General features: G+C 40.9%; 1 long non-coding RNA gene across 2 annotated transcripts; it reads right to left on the bottom strand.

Moving 5' to 3' along the window:
* Positions 1–3,021: 3,021 nt before the first annotated feature.
* Positions 3,022–7,581, bottom strand: LOC107201201. Of its 2 annotated transcripts, none has more exons than XR_001520091.2 (2): positions 7,413–7,581; positions 3,022–3,546 (listed from the first exon to the last, which is right to left on the bottom strand). It is a non-coding gene; the product is annotated as an uncharacterized LOC107201201 (long non-coding RNA). The 2 variants fall into 2 exon arrangements; XR_004496800.1 differs by lacking the exon at positions 7,413–7,581 and adding an exon at positions 6,512–7,396.
* Positions 7,582–7,692: the final 111 nt, after the last annotated feature.

The following is a 7,692-nucleotide window of genomic DNA, read 5'->3' as shown; positions in this document are numbered from 1 at the left end:
CTGCATGTCAGTCCAGATTAACAGGTACTAACAACCAAATCTGATGTGGGTTATTAACTCAATCACACAGAACCCCAGGGAGCAGCACAATTAGCAAACTAAAAAGAACCTAAAGACAGACTTCTTGGTGTTCTCCAAATTAAAAGTTTAAAGCACCTCCCTTCCTAAGTTTTTGAAATAACAGCACCTTGATTATTTCAAGCATCTAAATGCTTCAATAAATTTTTGATCCACTAGTTTATTCAGAAGGCTCTACTTCCTCAGAAAAACAAAAAGGTTTGCTTTGACTGATAAGGGAAAAACCTTTAGCATGTATTAGTTCAGTTTCAAGTCTATTTCATTTAAGAATACAGAAGTCATTGGAATACCACTGTCAAAGCATATCGATCACACCATCAGTATCTGAGGCTTTTTGTGTTCATAGAGCAGACAAATGCAGGGGAGTGGAGAACCTATAATTTTGATTTTTGCTATTCCTATGTCTGTAAAACTGACTGAAGCAAACATCCACTTTTACTTGTTTTTGCTTTTAATTACATTAGCACACATGGGCACATTACTGGGTTGGTGTCTCATAGGGGAGTCACATATTGGCAGGAACAACAGAAAACAGCAATGTTGTATTTTTTAACTCTTAGATCTATGTCTTACTGAAAACTAGCAATCCAATTCCTGCATCTTATTCTAGGTTAAAGCAAGCCCTAATTGTGGTCTAAATCTTGTTGTCTGTTAACTTTATGGCATACAAATACAGCAATGTTTATTTTCTATATCCTTCCATTTATATTGGTGAAATGGTGAGAACCATTTCACATCAGATCTTCCTCCAGTTCCTCTGTCCACCCCTAAACTTCATGTCCTTGTCTATTTTCACTTTAGCTCAATTTTTTTTCTCCTTTGGGAACAATAACTGAGGTACAGAAACTTTCCAGTTACAGTTGTTTTCCCTTAGAAATTAAAATGATAGGCACTGGTAGGGGAAAAAAATGGCACAGTAGCAATTACCATCATGTAGAATACATCATTTGGTCTGTGTATTTTGGTTGCCTTCTGAAGGTCCTTTTATTTTAGCCCCACGCCTATTTGGCTGCAGTAGGTCTCTTGTTTCTGACAGCAATAAAAATAAAAAAGAAGCAGCCCTGAAAACAGCATTCTTTTTTTTTTCTTTTCCCCTGAGGATGTTGTTTTCTAGCCCATCTCAGTTTCCGGTTCCCATGAACCAGCTTGTTGCTGTTGTGTTTGGATTTACTGCGCCATAGGAAAATGTTAAAAGGCTTGCTTTCTTTGAAGGCAAAAGCAAGACAGATGTTAATAGAAAGCCACCTTGATTTCCATGCTTTTGAAAAAGCAAATCTAATTTTCCAACTTTTTTCTCCATAGTTTTACTTGTATTTATTCCAGAAAAATCCCTGTCATCTTTCCTAAGATTTGAGAGGTATGGGCAACTCACTTTCCCTATGGGGAAAGTGAAAATCCTCACTAGGATTTTGCCCATTGCAACCAGGATTTCAGGAAGTATGGTCCTGCCATGGCTCTGCTGTCTGGGTAAGAGTGAGAGCTGAGCCAGACCATTTGCATCTTCAGATCCTACCCATCCCCATCCCAAAGAGGGAGATCAGAGCATAAGGGTACGACAGGTAACAAAAGCACAAAGAGTTTTTGCTATGTGGCAACCATGGCTTGTGGAACACACACACACACACACACACACACGTATAGTTACTCTTTAGTCTTGATTTGTTGCTGAAGGACTTGCAGTAGAAAGGATTTTTTTGCTTTGATTTTATTTTTATACAGCCTCATTTAATAAGATGGAATACCTGACCCTGCTTCCATTAGTCAGTTGAAGTGGATCAACCAGTGAAGTCCCTTCCAACCTGAATTATCATCCTATGACCCTAAAAAGCACCTAAAGTCTCAGTCCCCCATGTCAAATAGCTTGGAGCTTGGCAAACAGTATTAAAAGACAATTAAAATCCTGGGAGTTATTTTTATTTGGGGTTGGTTTGTTTGTTTGGGTTTTTTTGTTAGTTTGTTTATTGGGGGAGGGAGTTTTTGTTTGATTTTTTTTTTAAATTATGGTAGGATAGAGAAGCAAGACGAAAAGCAGATTCCTCCCTGCTCCCCTTTCCTGGGAAAAGTAGACAGATTTCTTATTTTGAATGCTCTTTAGCAACAACACATACATCAACCAGCCTATTTCCTTCAGCTGTTTATGTCTGTGACTAAGATAAGTCAAAGACACCAGCTCTCAGGAAAGAGACTCATTTTCCCCTGCTCAAGATGCCAGCTTTTCTCCAGAGGGGCTCACACCCTGATTTAGCAGATGCCATGGGGAAATAATGCTGGTCCATAGCCACAGCTCCAAGCTCTGGGGCTTCTCTGGAATAACCAAAGATACACCCCATATTCCTAAGGAACCACAAAATGCGTCCCCTCTCCCTCTGAAAAACGGCTTAGACAAAACCTGGGAGAGCCACCACGTACTTTTGTGTCACTGGCACAGATAAGTTGCATTTTTTGCTGTAGTTTCATGCCAGAGACAGCTGTTACATGCTCTGGCAATCTTCCCCTCAAAAACAGCCACATGTACTTCAGACTTCACAGGAACTTCAAGGTGCTCTCACGCCCTGGAAGGTTTTCAACCCTGAGGATAGGTTCAAGATTTGAAAGCAAGATTGGGCCCTCAAGTCAGAAAAACATCCAGGTTTCTAAGGGCACTATCTCACCCTGGGCTGGCTTCTACTGACAGCTGGAGACACCCAGCATGAGCTGCCCTCAGGGTGACAGGTGAGGAGCCCCAACTGCTGTGGCTGTCTCAGGATGCCTCCTCAGGGCTGTACTTAGTGTCAGCATCAGCCAGGCACCCAGCTGCCCCCAGGTAAGTGGATCAGAGATAGTGGGATCCCTCACCATAAACCAACATGCATTTCCACACAGGAGCCACAGGTCCCAGTTTATATCTCTTAGCTTCCCCTTCCTTCCCCTGATGTGGAATAAAATACAGCAGAGACTGAAAGGTTTAAGGTAGTTCTGAATATTTATTTATGTATATATTTATGATTTCTGCTAAGCCCAAACAAAAAAGCTCTTTCCCCTGACAGGCTGCACATGAGCACGGCACATTTGAGTGTGCTGTGCATTTGACTCACAGCAGCCCAGAGACTTTGTCTACCCTCTTAAATAATAAGCACTGTGGTGCCTGTGTATGTCTGGGGCACTGTACTCCTCCCACCTCACAAAGCAGTGTCACAGCTTGTTTCACAGCTCCTCAACCTCCTGTGCCAGGATTGGAGTGACCTGCATGCTGTAGTGTCATGTAGAGAGGGCTGGGCTGCAGGGGAGCAGGGCTGTGGTGCAGCACGCCAGCTCAGAGCACATGGACTTCAGTGCCATCACACAGATTAGGGGTGGGCAGGAAAAAAAATCCAGGAGGTATTCTCCATGTTCCATCATTCACAGAAGGACTATGAATGCTTGTTCTAAGAAAAATCCTATTTGTGCCCATTCTGGGATCTTGGTTCCTTCAGTCTTGCCTGTCCTCTCCTAAAAAACAAAACCCAGAAACGAAGGGAGAAGGTGAGGGGCAAAGTCAGCAGACTGGTGGCAGTACTGAGAAACTGTAAAAGGACAAACTGGGACCTGGTTGTACAGATTAGTATTTCATCGATCCCACACCAACCACATGTTGCACAAGGGCACAATTCTGCATGCAAGGGAGGGCAGCACTACCAGGCTCACGCAGGCTGGCACCATTCCGCAGAATTCCCGTAACTTCTTGGAAAGGCTCAGAGCTGGTTCAGGACCCAACCCGGAGGTGCTTGCTTTGCCATGCAGCCAGCCTCGTGTGACAGGACTGCAAAAAAGCTGTACACCCTGCCCTGCTTCCTCTGCACATGCAATTCTTTGAAGTGCTCTGCTGCTGGTCTGTGAGAGGAGCCCTGCCCTGGGACATTGCAGAGACCCTGCACAGGATCTGGTACTCCTGAGTTTGGGATGGCAGCCACCTTGAAGGGTTTTGCTCCCAGCTGCGGCAGCAGCACCCTGCCAGCACTTATGGAACTGGCATCTTCCAGTTCCAGCCAGCTGCATCATATGCACGGTGGTATCCAAACCCTACAGCCCTACCTCCAGATCCCTCAGAAAAGGCAAGGTATCACCCTTTGGGTTGCAGGGAGCACAGGTTGGCCACATACCCTCCTTGTGAATTTCAGTTTGCTGCCAGACCAGTGCTAATTACAGTTTCTTTGTATGAGCACTCTCACACAGGCACCATTTTGCTCATGAAAAATCAACAGAACCCAAATAACTGCAAAAATAGAATCAAATGCAATAACACCTTACATAAGCTTTGGTTAATAATAAACCCAACTTTACTCAAATCCTAGTGACTCTAGTCCTAGTAGTGACATGATAGGAGACAACTATGAGAGTATATTGAACTGTTTCCTGTGAAGTGATGAGATTATCCCTCTTGCATTTTGCGAATTGTTAGTGGAGGAAAGGACGTATTTGGGGCTCCCCTGTCCCATTAATTGGAATTGTTATAGTAGCTTGAATCAAATATCTGATTTATCAGACTGATTGTATTACAGCACAGATTGATAAATTGTGTTTTACTGGGACCCAAAAGCTATAAATATGTGCCAAGTAAAATTCTCAGCCGTCTTTTGGTTTACCTCCATCTAAAATCAATGATAAGACCCTAAAAAAAAAAGTGGTGTTACTACTATTGTTTGGCTAAATTGGATCTATTCTGGCTATCCTCATGCTTCTTGATAAGACAAGCTAGCCTTTATAAACTGTGTTTACTTCTGCTGAAGCACAACCTGCTTGATCAGAGAATAATCCAAATTTCTGATAAACTGGATTACTCATTTTGGAGCTCTTTGAACTAAGAAAATAGTAGTCTTCCCTCCTGCCCCTTAGTGATTGCAAGGGCCTGAAATACTGTCATAGAAGTTTGCAAAGCTACCCAAGAGCAGGCTCTAGCCTGCCTGTTCCTCCTACTCAGGAGACATTATTTGAAGAAAGTGTTAAGTAGATAATTTTATCAGCCATACCTATCCTCTTCTGCCATGGAGACAGTAATGTTCCAGGAGAGGTTAGAGACAAAAAGGCACCCAAGTCTTCAATAGCTAAGTGACTAAGAACACACATACCAGAGGCAAACAAAAGAAAGGAATTTGGATGCATTGAAATGCAAGAGTCTCTGCCTCAGTGATATTAACAAAGAGCAAGCCCTATAAAGGAATTTGCAAGGTCATAACCTGGTAAGAAAAATCATATTCCTTCTAGACACTGCCAACTAGATTTTCAGGCTTCTCTAAAGCCTGCTCTGAGTTAGACATTGTTTAAAGTTTTTGGTGTCTCAAAAATAATGTTTGTGTTGGTGCATCAGTTATACCTGTGTCTAAAGAGAGTTATTCAGATATGTTTGCTAAAAGCAAAAACCCTCATCCACTTGTATATATCAGATCATCTGTTTTTCCTCAGTTTGACAACAGGAGTCCAACCTAGATGTTAATTACAGAGAATATTTCAAAAGCAAAGGCACTTTTTAGGGTAACTTCAGAGGGAGATAGTAACTCTCACTTTTCAATTTCAAGCTGAATTTGTAGTAACATATTTGACCACATCTCTATTTTTGGCTACTTTTCTATCTTTGCTGCTGTCTGTATACTTGGTGAGGCAAAGGGTACTTGTAGAAAAATAAAATTGAAGCATATGCTCTGACATAATGAGATACTCCCCTAATGTATGAAAATGTTAAAAATTTTAACCTGCCTTAATAGTGGCTTTCTTTCTTTGACAAGAAGTCTGTCAATGTCAGATATCTTTGCTTTCACAACATTCTAATGCTTTTTTAGTGCTTTTTTAAACAAAGGAGTGCCCATGCATTCATATAATGGGAAGAGCTACTGCCTCAAAGCCATTGAGGAAGAAGTGTCCAGGTTCAGATTTGAGCACTAGCACTGCCATGGACATCCAGCAGAGTGGGAGCAGGTATCACTGCATCCCAGCATGACCCTGAATAAGATATCTGACTGCTCAGGTCCAGTTTCTCAGTTTGTGAAACAGGAATATCAATGTTTAACTACCTCAATAAACCAACACCTACACATTAATACTGAAAAGGTCGTGGTACTTCCATGTTAGAAATACAAGTTAGTACATGGGAGCTCCTTTTAGTAAAAGTTTGACCATTTGGTGTTCCTACTAGAAAAAAAAACAAACTTGTCTGTGAGAATGACACAAAACTGACACAAGGCCTCACGGTGAGGGTGATTTGGGGATTTAACGTATCAAAGAGAAGGTTAAAAGTTAACTTGATTACAATCTACAGGTACTTATACAAAAATAACTGTAACCAGGGGGCTCCATCTCCGAGACAAAGGCAAAACAGCTACTAGAAATTCTAAATACCCAAGGAAGGGGCTGGCAGTAGCAATCTTCAGATTAAGGCTGGAGAGCATAAAGTTCTGAGACACACACTATGTCACTGGGTTACCTGCAGGCATCACTGGCTGAGATCCCACAAGCTTTCTCTGCAGAGGGACCAGATTAGACTTAATCTGAATGCATTCTCTCAACCACCATCTAGAAAATATTTTTTTTAAATGCACAAATTGAATTAAAGATCCAAGCAGGCATCCTTATCCAAGGACTGGTACTAAGTCAAGAAAAACTGAGACTGAAGCACTAACATATAACGTTATTGAAGCTTCTGTAGCAAACATATAAACTAATAGCTTTAAAATATCAGCTCAACCTTTATAGAAGATTTTCTTAGGGGTGTGTGGGGGAAACAGGATGGCAATTTTTGCCAGAAAGGGTGTAAGGAAGACAGTCAAGAGCAGCCACACAGTGCTCCAATTGCTATGAGGGAGGAAGGAACAGGTAGGAAAAAAATTATTGTGAGTCAAAAACCCTCAGGAGTGGGAAGAAAGATTTAATGTCAGCTGTCTCACTGTGGAACTCTCTGCTTCTTTCACCTGTAAGCAGTCTGTCTTTCCTGATTTGAGATCTTTGTTTGGGAATGCACGAGAGCCTATTTAAGCCTATATTTGTTGTTCCCTTTTCCTCTCATTTTGAGCAAAGGTGGGTGATCAGAACTCACCAAATTTGAACAGCCCAGTCTTTTGAATGATTAATTAAGCTGGAAATAACTGCATGAGGTAAAGAGTAACAGGAAAAGACAGTTGTTTTGGACCCATAATTGCTTCAAACAAATTTTACCAAGCCTAGGAAATCAAAGCTCTGTACTGTCAGGTTGCACTTATTCTTCCCCATCTCTATTATCAAGACTCCATCATGTACAGGTAATGTCACCCCATAATGTAGGCAACTCTGAAAGGGTCTAGAAAAGTTTAATCACAGCTGTAAGCAGGGATGAATTTGGATATTCAGACCTTGCCTGTTATTTCTTCACATCTTCACATATTCAGAGCTGCAGCTTCTAGATGTATATCCCCTTCTTCATACAGATAATAATAATTTTTAAAAACAAGAAAAAAAGAAAAAAAGAAAAAAGAAAAAAAGAAAAAAAGAAAAAAGAAAAAAGAAAAAAAGAAAAAAAAGAAAAAAAGAAAAAAGAAAAAAAGAAAAAAAGAAAAAAGAAAAAAGAAAAAAAGAAAAAAAAGAAAAAAAGAAAAAAGAAAAAAAAGAAAAAAAGAAAAAAGAAAAAAAGAA

The sequence above is a fragment of the Parus major genome, chromosome 3 (assembly GCF_001522545.3).
Source record: "Parus major isolate Abel chromosome 3, Parus_major1.1, whole genome shotgun sequence".
Lineage (NCBI taxonomy): Eukaryota > Metazoa > Chordata > Aves > Passeriformes > Paridae > Parus > Parus major.
The sequence above is the reverse complement of the archived record's forward strand: the minus strand, read 5'-3'. Positions and strand labels throughout refer to the sequence as shown.